This window comes from Scleropages formosus, chromosome 4 (assembly GCF_900964775.1).
Source record: "Scleropages formosus chromosome 4, fSclFor1.1, whole genome shotgun sequence".
In the NCBI taxonomy this organism is placed as follows: Eukaryota; Metazoa; Chordata; class Actinopteri; order Osteoglossiformes; family Osteoglossidae; genus Scleropages; species Scleropages formosus.
This window is the reverse complement of record NC_041809.1, coordinates 36,399,902-36,411,627: the sequence shown is the minus strand read 5'-3', so window position 1 is coordinate 36,411,627 and position 11,726 is coordinate 36,399,902.

The following is an 11,726-nucleotide window of genomic DNA, read 5'->3' as shown; positions in this document are numbered from 1 at the left end:
AAGACATCAGGGGGAAATTAATAATTTCTCAGTGAAAGACCTTAATATGAGGCTCCTGGAGACAAGCTGACAAAACACAGGTGAGCATTAAGGAGCTTAGCAGGCGCTTTCAGGCCGAGCCGCACGTAGTATCCGTGCGCCACTTTATACGTTACTCCCGCGGTTGAGTATTTTTTCCCGAGCGTTCGAGTTACCCGCGTCGGTGAAAAGGATACGAGATCAAGGCCCCTCCTGAGACTTGAACTCACAAACTTTTGTTCGCAGCTCCTAGCGCGCGCAGGTGGCGTTGTGGGTACGAGGAAGTTTCTCACTCATAACCTGCCGAAGCCTCCCACTCTGCCACGGAGCGGCGGTTTGCCGTAGACGGACGTCGCTCGACACAACGAGAACGGCGCTCCCAAGAGGCGCCAGCGAGACATTGACCGGCCTTCGTTCGAGGGACCCCGTCGCACCTGTATCCTGTTCGCTCGTGCGAGCGAGAGTCGTAAGCAGAACGTACGTGTCGTGTGCGAGCGGCGGTGCGGCGGTGTGGCACGGCACTCGGTCCGTAACGAACGGCCTCCAACCCGCAATGGCGACCGGAGACGGCTTTCAGAAAGCAGGCTTCCAGTCGAAACCCTTCTCAGCGTGTCTCTGCAAGCTGGCGGTTGGGGAGGGTTGGGGGGGGGTGGCTGGCGGTTTCGGCGCGCGTTTCCAGCTCTCCCCTGACGACAGCGATGGGCCGGTGCCATCGGCGAGGCGCTGGGAGGAAGCGGAGGTCCTGCATTATTAATGCGCGCCGCGGCGTCCTCGGCTGCTCCGCGCCAGCCCACGGCCCGCCGCCCCGACAGCGTGCGCGTTCCCGCGGCTTCGGCAGGTTGTGTCCGGACGCCGGCGAAGACGCGAGGGACAGAAGGCAAAGCCGAACTTGGGAGCTCACCAGCGGAATCGCGGTGAAGGAGGGGATGAAGGGGATCCCGAGATGCACCGCTCGCCCCCTTGCCTCTGGCGCACCTGCACCCAGGGCCCGTTTCCACGCGCTGCCCGGGCAAAGAAGAGGAGGGTTTCGTTGCAGCGGGTGCGGTGGCGTCGAGAACGGCAGTGCGTTCGGGGGGCTGGGGGAGCCTCGGGTGGGAGCGGGCCTAACCGGGCGAGCCGCGGCGCAGTCCCGGCCTCTTATCAGCGCTCCCCAGGCGGCGAGCCGCGCCGATCAACTCGGCCCAGACGAACGTGTCCCCGAGCGCTCCTTCTCCCTTCTCCCCTTATCGCTCTCTCAGGCGAACGTCCAGGGCGCCTCCGCCGTTCCGCCGACGCTCGGGGAAGAGATTTTAACGGAGCAGCGCAAAGAGACAGAACGACAGAGTGTGTTCATTTTTTGTGACAACGCAGCGAAAACGATCACGTTCCGTTTTCTGCATCCGCGTCGACGGGAGATCCTCAGAGCTCCGTATGGGTTCGTTGTGGGAGCCGGACATATTAGCATCCCTGGATCACTCGGGATCACTCGGTCTGCTTCCTTATAGTTGGAAATTTTAACCTTAATCTCTCCCAGTGGTGCCGATGGGGCACTTCAGCAGTTGTCGTGCTGAATGAAAATGACCGTTTTAATTGAAAATTGGAGGAGAAAAAACAAGGCAAGACTTGAGTAACATGGTTCCAAGTTGTTGAAGGACATAACAAGAAGGTCTCCTCCGAACCAACGTGTCTTTGCAGACGAGTACCGCAGGTCAACGACAGGTGTCTTGGCACAGCGTAGCCAACGCAATTCCTCGGCTGGTCTTGGACGGCGGCGCCAACGAACGGGCCGAAGTGCTCGGCCGAACCTGGTCGACAGCCACCTGGTCAGGCAGACGCCTCGACTCAGTCCAACACTCACCGCTTTGACTTCAACACCTTCAGCGATTCTGTGGAAACCTTCTTGCTGGCGTCCCCTTCGCCTCTGCATTGACGTCGACTTGACTGCGAAGCTCGTACTGGACTAACGGGTGACTTCTCACACACACAGATGTTACCGCAAAGAATTTTTCCACACGAAAAGTTTGCATCGTTTTCCACAATTCTTGGTATCTCTGCCTGCTTGAGGATGTTCAAGAGACCTGAACGCAGACAACACGACACCTCTGACAGCGTTGGGCCATCCTGACGGTCACCTCAACACGCTCGTCCCGTTCTCGGTTCTGGCTCCGTTGTGGTGGAAGGACCTCCCCCTCTCACTCAGAACTGCTGAATCTCTGTCTACATTTTAAAAGGGTCTTAAAACTCACCTCTTCCAGACTCACTTCACCCACCATCTCTCAAGTTCATGTAAGGTGTAAATGTCCGTGCTCTATAACTTTAAGATCATTCCCGGATCCATCCTTCACGCAGCTACTCCTGTAATGTGACGTAAATGTTTATATGTATCTCAAAAAAAAAATATTACTAGCAAGGTGATCAGGAATCCTCGATGTTGTGATAAAGGTTTATGCAGCTACTTGTGTGATGAACGTTGGTTTATACGGCGGAAAGAAACAAACAAACTGCACTTAAGAGTCACACGTCTGCATCCAAGTGTCTCTTCCTGCTCATGTAATGAACACATTGTATTTTCTACGAGATGTACGTCGCTTTACGGAAAAATGTCTGATAAATGAATACATGTACTGCAGCTGAGTAATTTTTTTACTAAAGCAGTTCAGGGTAAGTACTTTGTTCAAAGGTACTACACATGGAGGTGGGATTGAAACCCTCAAGCCTGGGGTCCGAAGGCAGACGATGTAACCAGTACGCTACCGCCCGCCGTGTGAAAGCAGTAAAAACCCAAAAGGAGCACTTGTTTACACATGCACGCAATGAACCCGGTGACACGCAGAAGTGCGAAACGGTCGGTTCCTCTGAAAAGCGTAAAGATAATGGAGCGGAGGAACGCTGCGAATATCAGCGTGCGCACTGGAAGGTTCTCGGAAAGGAAGGCGAAGGAAAGGTATGCAAATGAACCGAAACGCATCGGGAGACACCTGCACGCGCAGCGTCAAACGGCGTCAGCGGGAGAACATACATGCACACACGCACGCTCACACACACACACGCACGCTCACACACACACACGCACGCACACACACACACACACACACACACGAAATAGATTAAGCGCAAATCAATGGCTATGCTCAAACGGGAGAGAGATTTCGCTCCGGGTTCTCGTTAAGGCCCGACGCAGGCTGCAGGGGCTCGGGGGAGTGTTATTACCAGGGTGATGGTTGATAAGACGCTCGTTCCTCCACGGTGCGTCCCGGGGGACAGATGCATCGCGCAGCCATGGAAACGGTAAGGCTAGGTGTTACGCTGTAATTGGGCCAGCGCTTTTAACAGCACAGCCGCACAGCCAGGTACGCCGCCGTCTTCAAATTAGAAACCGTGGTGCGCCGTGCAGAAAAGCGGTGGACTTTCACCCCTCCTGCTTCCCTGTCCGTTTTTTCCCGCGTCCTGGAAAACAGAGAGGTCCCAACCTGGAAGGTTTTAGCCACGCTGTGATGAAGTTTAATGGAAAGGACAAATAAGGAGGCGCTTTTCACCGAAATGGATGTTCGCGGTCTCGGCCCTGTCTGAAAAAACACGGAAAATAGGGCACGCTTTTGTTTCCCAGCCGCGGCTTCCTTCGTCGCTCGGATGCCGACGGATTTTTAACTCGGGTGCGTTAGGGGAAGCGCGCGCGTCGGTACACGGAAAACGAGACGACGAGGAAGGGCGGCGAAAGAGCCGAAGACGAACAGCGAAGCCCCGCGACGCTCGCAATCTCAGGGGAAACCGGCGACTCCAACAGCGGCCCTTCTACTCGCCGCCGTCTAGTCTTATTACTTATTAAGAGGCACGCTGTAAGGAGAGAGGGATGGTGTTCCATCTCCGCAGACGTTAGCAAACGCGGCACGGGGAACCATCGATTGTGATCGGTTTCTCCGATATTGATTCTTCGCTCGCCCCCAGCAACCCGCTCGCCCGCATTTCGCACCGAATGCGCTCGCGAACGTCTCGCGCTTATTTCGCCGCGGACGCGCCCTCTGAGCTCGAGCAACGTTTCCTTCGCGCAGCCTGGGCGCGGACAGGCGTGAGCTTTTTCCCCGGAACGCGCGGGGAGCGAGGCACGCGCGTGCCGTTCCTCGAGTCGGGCTCCACGGCAGCGTCAGGGGCCAGAAAATGGCGGCTCTCTCGTGTTGGCTGAGCACGGGCGGGGGTGGGGTGGGGAGGTGGGGGCTGGTGTCTCTCCAAGGACAAGCGGGGAAATCTGGTGAATCGGACCTCGCCGGTTTCCCGTTCGAAGCCAGGGAGCGAAAGCGCAATTAGGAGCCAAGAGGCTCTGTTGCAGGCTGATGGAGTCGCGCGCAAGTGCGAGCGCAAGGGAACATGGGAGAAAAGCCAGTGTCTCCATCTCTGTGGCCCAATAAGCCCTGATCTGAATTAATTGCATCCGAGGGAGGCCGGGCTGCGCCGGTTGAGGCTGGGTTCAGGCCTCGCAGTGGGGGAACCATTTAAAATCCTGCCTCCCATGTGGTTCCTGCTTTCAACTTAATGACCCCCGCCCCCTTCCGTTTCCCCAGCGAAGCTCGGAGCCCCCTACCAGACTCCCGAACTCGTCTCCGCCGTCCTCCGAGAACCTCCTCCATCAGACGCGCGCTCGCTCGGTGCCGCAGAGCCGCGGAATGGCCCGGCTGCAAATTACCAGCTCAGCATCGCTAGTTCGGCTCCGCAGACGATGGACGGGACACCTGTTGTCAAGGTGTGATGATGAAACATCGGACACAATAATTAAATATGCTCCAGTGAAAAAAGCAGCGGGGGGGGGGGGGTCAATACTTCCTTCTTTGACGTTAGGTGATAGAATGGGGTTGTCTGGTAGAGTAGTGGTTAGTGCTCCTGTCTTTGAAATCAAGGGTCACAGCTTTGAATCCCACCTTAAACAAGGTGTTTAACCTGAATTGCTCTGGTCAAGTTATCTTGCTTTATAGAGAGGTAAATAATTGTAAGTTGCTATGGAGAAAAGCATCAACTCAATGAATAGATGTAAATGTGCAGATGGATAGTCACACGCGGGAGTTCTCCCTCTACGTTGTGTGACATAAAGGCGTCTGGTGACACAGCCTTGTAACCTGTAGGATGACGTTTCCGGTTTCAAGGACCCATGAGAAAGGAACTTACCTTAAATTGCGCCAGTAAAATTATCCAGCTGTACAAATGGGTAAATGATTGTAAGTCGCTTTGAATTAAAGTGTCAGATAAATTTAATGGATGGCACAGCGAGTAGCGCCGCTGTCTCACGGCATTTGGGTGGTGCGAGAGGACGTGGGTGCAACCCCCACTCAGTCTGTGTGGAGTTTGCATGTTCTCCCCGTGTCTGTGTGAGTTTCCTCGGGGTGCTCTGGTTTCCTCCCACACTCCAAAGACATGCTGTTCAGGTGTGTGTGAGTGACGGAAGGAGAGTGTGTGTGTTCCACTGATGTATGGATGAGTGACCCACTGTAAGTCACTGCGGTGAATTAGGTGTGTGGACTGATAACACTACATGGAGTTCATTGGAAGTCACTTTGGAGAAAAGCACCTGATAAATAAATTAATGTAAGAGTAGTCTGTACGTGGTGCTCTTCCTGAAACCATCGGACTGTGAACTATCCTGCTGTAAAAAAGGGGCAAATTTCCTTTCGATAAAAGCATCAGCTATCGAGTAATAAATATTAAGCGATAATAACAGCTGCACTGTAAAAAAAGGCGACGCGTCGAGCGCACGTATCATATGAGGCAACGTTCCGGTTCACTTTGCCCGGCGATGCCCCGACACACAACGCCACGGAGACAAAGACGGCAGGCGCGGCACTGCAGAGACAGGAAGAGAGGGGGCTATGGCGCCGCGCTCCAGAAAAGCGGAGACACACACCGCCCGGGTGGTCACGGGGGCTTGGAGCCATCTGGCCTGGGCTGGGAGCGCCAGGTCTCAGAGCTCCCTCACCTGCCCCTGCGGGGGGGAACTTGTACACCTCTCGCTCTTATGGTGAGCAAACGTTTGGGCTTTCGTCGAGGACGGCATCTTCGCGTCACTCAGCCAATAGACTGAAATAACTCCTTGGCTGAAAAACGGGGCTTGGGGGAGGGGGGGGGGGGTGAAAATCAAAGACGAGCTTCAGAAGAGATACAAGTGAGAAGGAAGGAAGTTCACGAGAGCGACGAACCACATTTGCCCCGAAACGTGTAGTCACGTTGCCAGGGCAGCGGGTGTAGCCTCGACGCATCAAAGCTGCAGGCCTCCCCACCCTCACACAGACACACACACACACACACACACACACACCCATAACCGCCCACGCACGGCACGCATGAAGGACGAGTCCCGTCCGCAAGGTCAGTTTGCACGTAGCAGCGGCGCTCTGGAGGACACAGCATGCAGGCTTCCTCCTCCTCCTCCTCTCTCTCCTCCTCGTGGTCAATAGTGCGCGGGCCCGCCGATCAATGTGGGGTCAATACCTCTCTGACGCAGCCTCTTTGTGCTCCCCCTGATTTACTTGCCTCCCGGCAGGAGCCTGTGCCGCCGGCTCTCTTAACTACGCCGCCCTGCGCCAATCGGGGACACTGGCGTAAATCAGGGTTCCAGGGTTTTCCGAACACCGGCAGCCTCACCCTCGGCCGGGGAAACAAACGGCTCCGTTTCCATCCAATTTACCATAAAGCTTTTCTGCGCAGCAAAGGGCGTCGTGTAACACACAGCTCTGGCTATAAACATACTCGCATATTACTTCAGTTACAGCAGCTAATTACTACGCTGCTGGTTTCCGAGGACGATAAGTGAGGGAAGAGGGCGATTTGCATTTCCTCGGCGGACGGAGCCGTGCCTTTCACACACCGCAGCGTTTCCCTTTATGCCAAACTCAAGGGTGCCGCAACGGCGCGCCGGGGTGCGATCCTGCAGTCTGCCGGTCAATTTTAATTCTTTCGCTGTCGTTTAGCTCGGCCGTCTCGCTCAGGTCCCCACCCCCCACTCCCACTCCTTTCCCGAACGCTTGCGCTCCCCTGACGGTGGGGGTGGGGGGGGGGGGGAGCAACGACTGCCCTGTCACCCTGGGTGGCCCTGTCAGTTGAGCGTTCAGATTTGTTTTTCCATCTGTGTCTTTACCACAGGCAGAAGAGCAGGGAGTTCGGTCAATGACACAAGATGCTATAATCAATTAACAGCGAGAATTACGTCACGACTGAAACCTGGGAGACTGTTTTTTTCTTCGTCTTTTCTCTTTTTTTAATCGCAGTCTACAGAAGAGTGGAACCGTCTCCGCTTTAATACCATTCGTAGGTACGTTTATACCGATGCGGCTGCACGCGTACTTCTCATCAATCCGCCGACATTAACGAAGCTTCGCAAAGTGCTGGTAAGTTCCGCCGGGGCTCGCGTTTCTGTGCCCGCGGGTGACTCGGCGCAGAGATCCCGGGAACGCGGGCCCCACGGGCAGCGAGGACAAGGTTTACCACGGGCAAGGGGGTCCCTGGCCATGGGGGACGCCTTCCCCGCTGTCTCCTAGAGCCATTTTCCAGAGCCGCGAAAAGGAGGTCGGTTTCAGGCGACGCTCCAGCTTGTTTCATAGGATGCTGCGGCTCATCGCGATCCGAGACAAACTCCCTTCTTGTTTTACCGTGTTCCCTTACTAGGTCAGCGTTATTCCTTTGCTGCCTTAAGATCCATAACCTCCATCCAGACACATGGATATATGGGACAACATGGGAAAATAGGGATATATATCACAACAAAACATTATTTGGACAGATCAAGAACTGCTTGTATTTACTTTCCAACACAGTGAAGACCCTGCAGACTGAATATGAGAAATAGAAACGTCAGTCGACAACAGCAGGTGGCTGGTAGCATAGTGGTTCGAATCCCACCTCCTCTGTAGTACCTCTGATGAAGTTACTTACCCTAAATTGCTCCACTAAAAATTACCCAGATCTACAAACGGGTAAATAATTTTAAGTAACTTAGCAGTGTAATTCACGTTTGAGAAAAGCACGGTGGTGCAGCGGTGGCCGCTGTGCGGTGGGTCTGGGGTTCAAGCCCTGCTTGGGGTGCCTTGCGATGGACTGGCATCCCGCCCTGGGAGTGTCCTCTCCCTCTTCGGCCTCTCACCCTGCGTCGCTTGGAACAAGCGGCTGTCGATGATGAATGGATAGATCCGTAGGCGGCACAGTGGCACAGCAAGTAGCGCTGCTGTCTCACAACGCCTGGGTGGTGCGAGGGGACGTGGGTTTGATCCCTGCTCAGCCTGTGTGGAGTTTGCATGTTGGCTGTGTGGGTTTCCTCCAGGTGCTCTGGTTTCCTCCCACAGTCCAAATACATGCTGTTCTGGTTCCCCCACAGTGTGTGAGTGACAGAGAGAGAGTGTGTGTTCCACTGATGTATGGATGAGTGACTCTTGGTAAGTAGTGTATCTAGCAGTGTAAGTCACTGCGGTGAATAAGGTGTGTGGGCTGATAACACTACATAGAGTTTGTTGGGAGTCGCTTTGGAAGTCTGCAAATGAATAAATGCAAATGCAGATGAGAAGAGAAAATATGACATGTTCATTGGTTCGGCTACCAGAAGGAACCCCAGCCCTGTTTATGAAGAGGTGAAAACGACTCAGTTCCAAGAAACACAGCACTGCTGTTGAGCTCAGCCACGTTTATACGTCTGTGAGTTCAGCGATTCCTGACTGTGATTTCGACGCTACGCAAGCGACAATAATAAAATATTTCATCTCATGATTCACTAAGAAACTTAAATGCAATGAAATAAACTGTTCCCATATGCGTCCTAAAATATTTAAGCAGAAAGATAACTGAGAGAAGGACGGGAAAGTGGGGAGACGCGAGATACTTTCATAACTGTACCAAGGTTACTTGAGCAATTAGCCGAAAAATATTGACGAGAGTTTTCATATAATGGATGCGGGTAATAAAAAGCGTTCCAGGTTCACGGAGTAGATAAATGTACAAAAAGGCTCGATGTCGTGAATAGCTGGTCACAGCAAATGTGCCTTTTCTGGGATTTCCGTGTTCACGCTGGAGGCACCGGCCAGCAGCGCGAGGCAGTGCGTGTCAGGGTACGAGAAGAGGACGCGGGGCGGAGGGATGAGATTTCTTCGGACCACAAAGTAAGTCACTGTTTCTTAACTCTGTTAAGCAGCTTGTAGCTGTTAACTCCAAGTGGATTAGTGGTTTATTTCTACTGAAACTTTACATTTATTGAAATTTCAAGAATTTTCTTGCTCACAAGTAACGAGCTGGACAGAGCTAGTGATTGTTGTCAAGGATGATTCCGGAACTCATAGAAGAATCCAAGAGGGCACCTGCTGTTTTCTTCTGGTTCTACTGGTGCAGTTTGAAAAGATCTTCTTTGGAAACGTGTCATTATGAAAAGTTTGTTATGTACTGTTTCCTGGCCCCGTTGCTTACCTCGGGATGAGAACAAGAAACTTGTAGATGGTTCTGAGTTCAGTTTAAAGTTGGGGTGGATTGGACTGCTGCAGCAGTACAGCTCTTCTTTCCACTCCGTCTGCACGATGTCATGAGGTTGGTAGGAGACTCAAGTCTTGGGAACCTCTGCTAGGAGCAGAGCAAGAGACCAAGAGACCAAAAGACCAAGGGACTAAGGGACCAAGAGACCAAGGAACCAAGAGGCTAAGGAACCAAGAGACCAAGGAACCAAAGGACCAAGAGTCCAAGAAGTCAAGGGACCAAGAGACCAAGGGAGCCTGTCTCTTGCAGCGGTGGCAGGTGACCATTCTATCCTGATGTCTCCAGAAGGGAACACTGGAACATCTCATCCCTCGCCGGACATAGCCGTCATCGTCGTCATCGCCTCCTGTGAAGCTGAGGCAGCGAGGAGGACGAGGAGCTCTCCCGTTGGGAGGCATCGACGCGAAAAGATCCGCACGCAGGAAGAGGCGGCTCATGCAGAGCAGCAGCCGATCGCCACCTTTCAGCTACAAAGCGAGTCTTTCCAAGGTGGTACCGCACCCATGGATGCTGGCGGGGGTGTGGGGACCGGAGCTGCCGAAGCAAAGATCTCCAGCACATCCCGGAGACGGATTTGTTCAACGGCGATGCGCACAGTTGCGATCCGATCGCGGGGATCTACGAATGAGGGGCTTCCGCAGGGGCGAGCGACATTATTGTAATTGTCATTAAAAGGGCCGGAGCAGGAGTGCGGCAGACGCCATTAGAGCGAGTGCAATTACAGCTGGGCTTGGCGACCTTGCTGACTGGAGGAGGTCAGGGCTTCTCATTAGAGCGCAGTGGAAGGCAGCCCAGTGTCTCCTCTGTGCCAATCAATAAGCGGCGTTCCCCTCACTGTGCTAATCACAACAGCGGTTCTGCCCCCTGCCCACGGACCCCCCGCCCCTCCGGCCGACTTACTGCTACGGCGCAGGTAAATAACCGGCGCTCGGCCTTAGAAGGGAGCGCACGCACGCACGCACGCACGCACGCACACACCCGCAGCAGAGCCGCCGTTTGCCAACAAACCCATGGCCGCATTTGTGCTTTCGACGTTTAACGACGAGCATTATCAAACGTGGCACCGTGCCTCTGTGCGCGTGCGTGTGTGTGCGTGTGAGTGTGTGTGTGTGTGTGTGTGTGTGAGTGTGCATGCGTTTGCGTGATGGCGCGTGTGGAAGTGGAAGCGTCGCACCGGCGAATACATGCGGACGTGGAGGCGGACGCTGGGATGCGCGAGCGGACGCGTGTGTGCGTCGGGTTATGTGGGGGGGGTGCTGAGGGGCTGAGCGAGGTATGCGAGTGCAGCTCGGGGGCAGGCAGCACTGACTCAGTCGTCCGCGGAGGCTGGGGGGAGGGGCGGCCGGAGGGCTTCGGCACATTTCCGCGCTGTTTTCACTCCAGTGGTTCCGTCACCAGCCATGCCTATTAAATCAAGGGCCCCTTTCGACAAAGACTGCCAATTATGCCCAGCCGTCCTGTCACGCCGCACTCCCTCTCTCCTTCTCCTCCTCTCGTTCTCTCGCTCCGGGTCGCGGTCCGACAGGGTAAACCTGATCCGATCTCCGTCGATCCCTCCGTTCTCTCCGGTCCAGGTGGGGAGGAAAAAAACTTCTTTGAGCTTAAGCTTCGGACGTGAGCTGCGTTACCCCTCCCTTCCCGTCACCTGCTTACCGTGTTGTCTGCTCCTCGTTACCTTCAGTTACCAGTCTGCGTGCCCGTTCGCCTGAGGACCACGTGAGGACGTGGACGTGGCGAGTGCGGCGCGGGAGCGGCCGCGCTGCTCGACGTCACCGTCAGGAGACCTTTCCTAGCGCTGAGGTCCAGGCCCTTCGTCGTCCTCTTTAGGGACGATTTCTGTGCCCGAGTCCGCGGACGGCTTTGCGGCACAGAAAACAAGGCAGGGCGGACGAGCTAGCGGAGGGCACAGGAAACGGTGGGCAGGGCGGGAAGTGGAGAGCGGTGTGGGGAGCAGGAAGTGATGGGTGCAACCAGGAGGTGAGGCGTCCAGTTGCGGGAACGGGGTACCTGCGTCCCCCGGTCCGGGTCGGGGAAACGGGGTGAAATTCGACTTTCAGGGGACGTGAACGTGCGCACAAGGGAGAGGAACGAAGCGGTGTCGCTGAATCGGAGACGCACTTCCGTTTTTCTCTTCCCCGATGCACTGTGTACGTGTGTGTGTGTGTGTGTGTGTGCGTGAGGCTCTTTCCCCAGTGTTTGCCGCCCAGGGCCGGGAGCCTTTCGCTGGTGGTGTTTCGTTG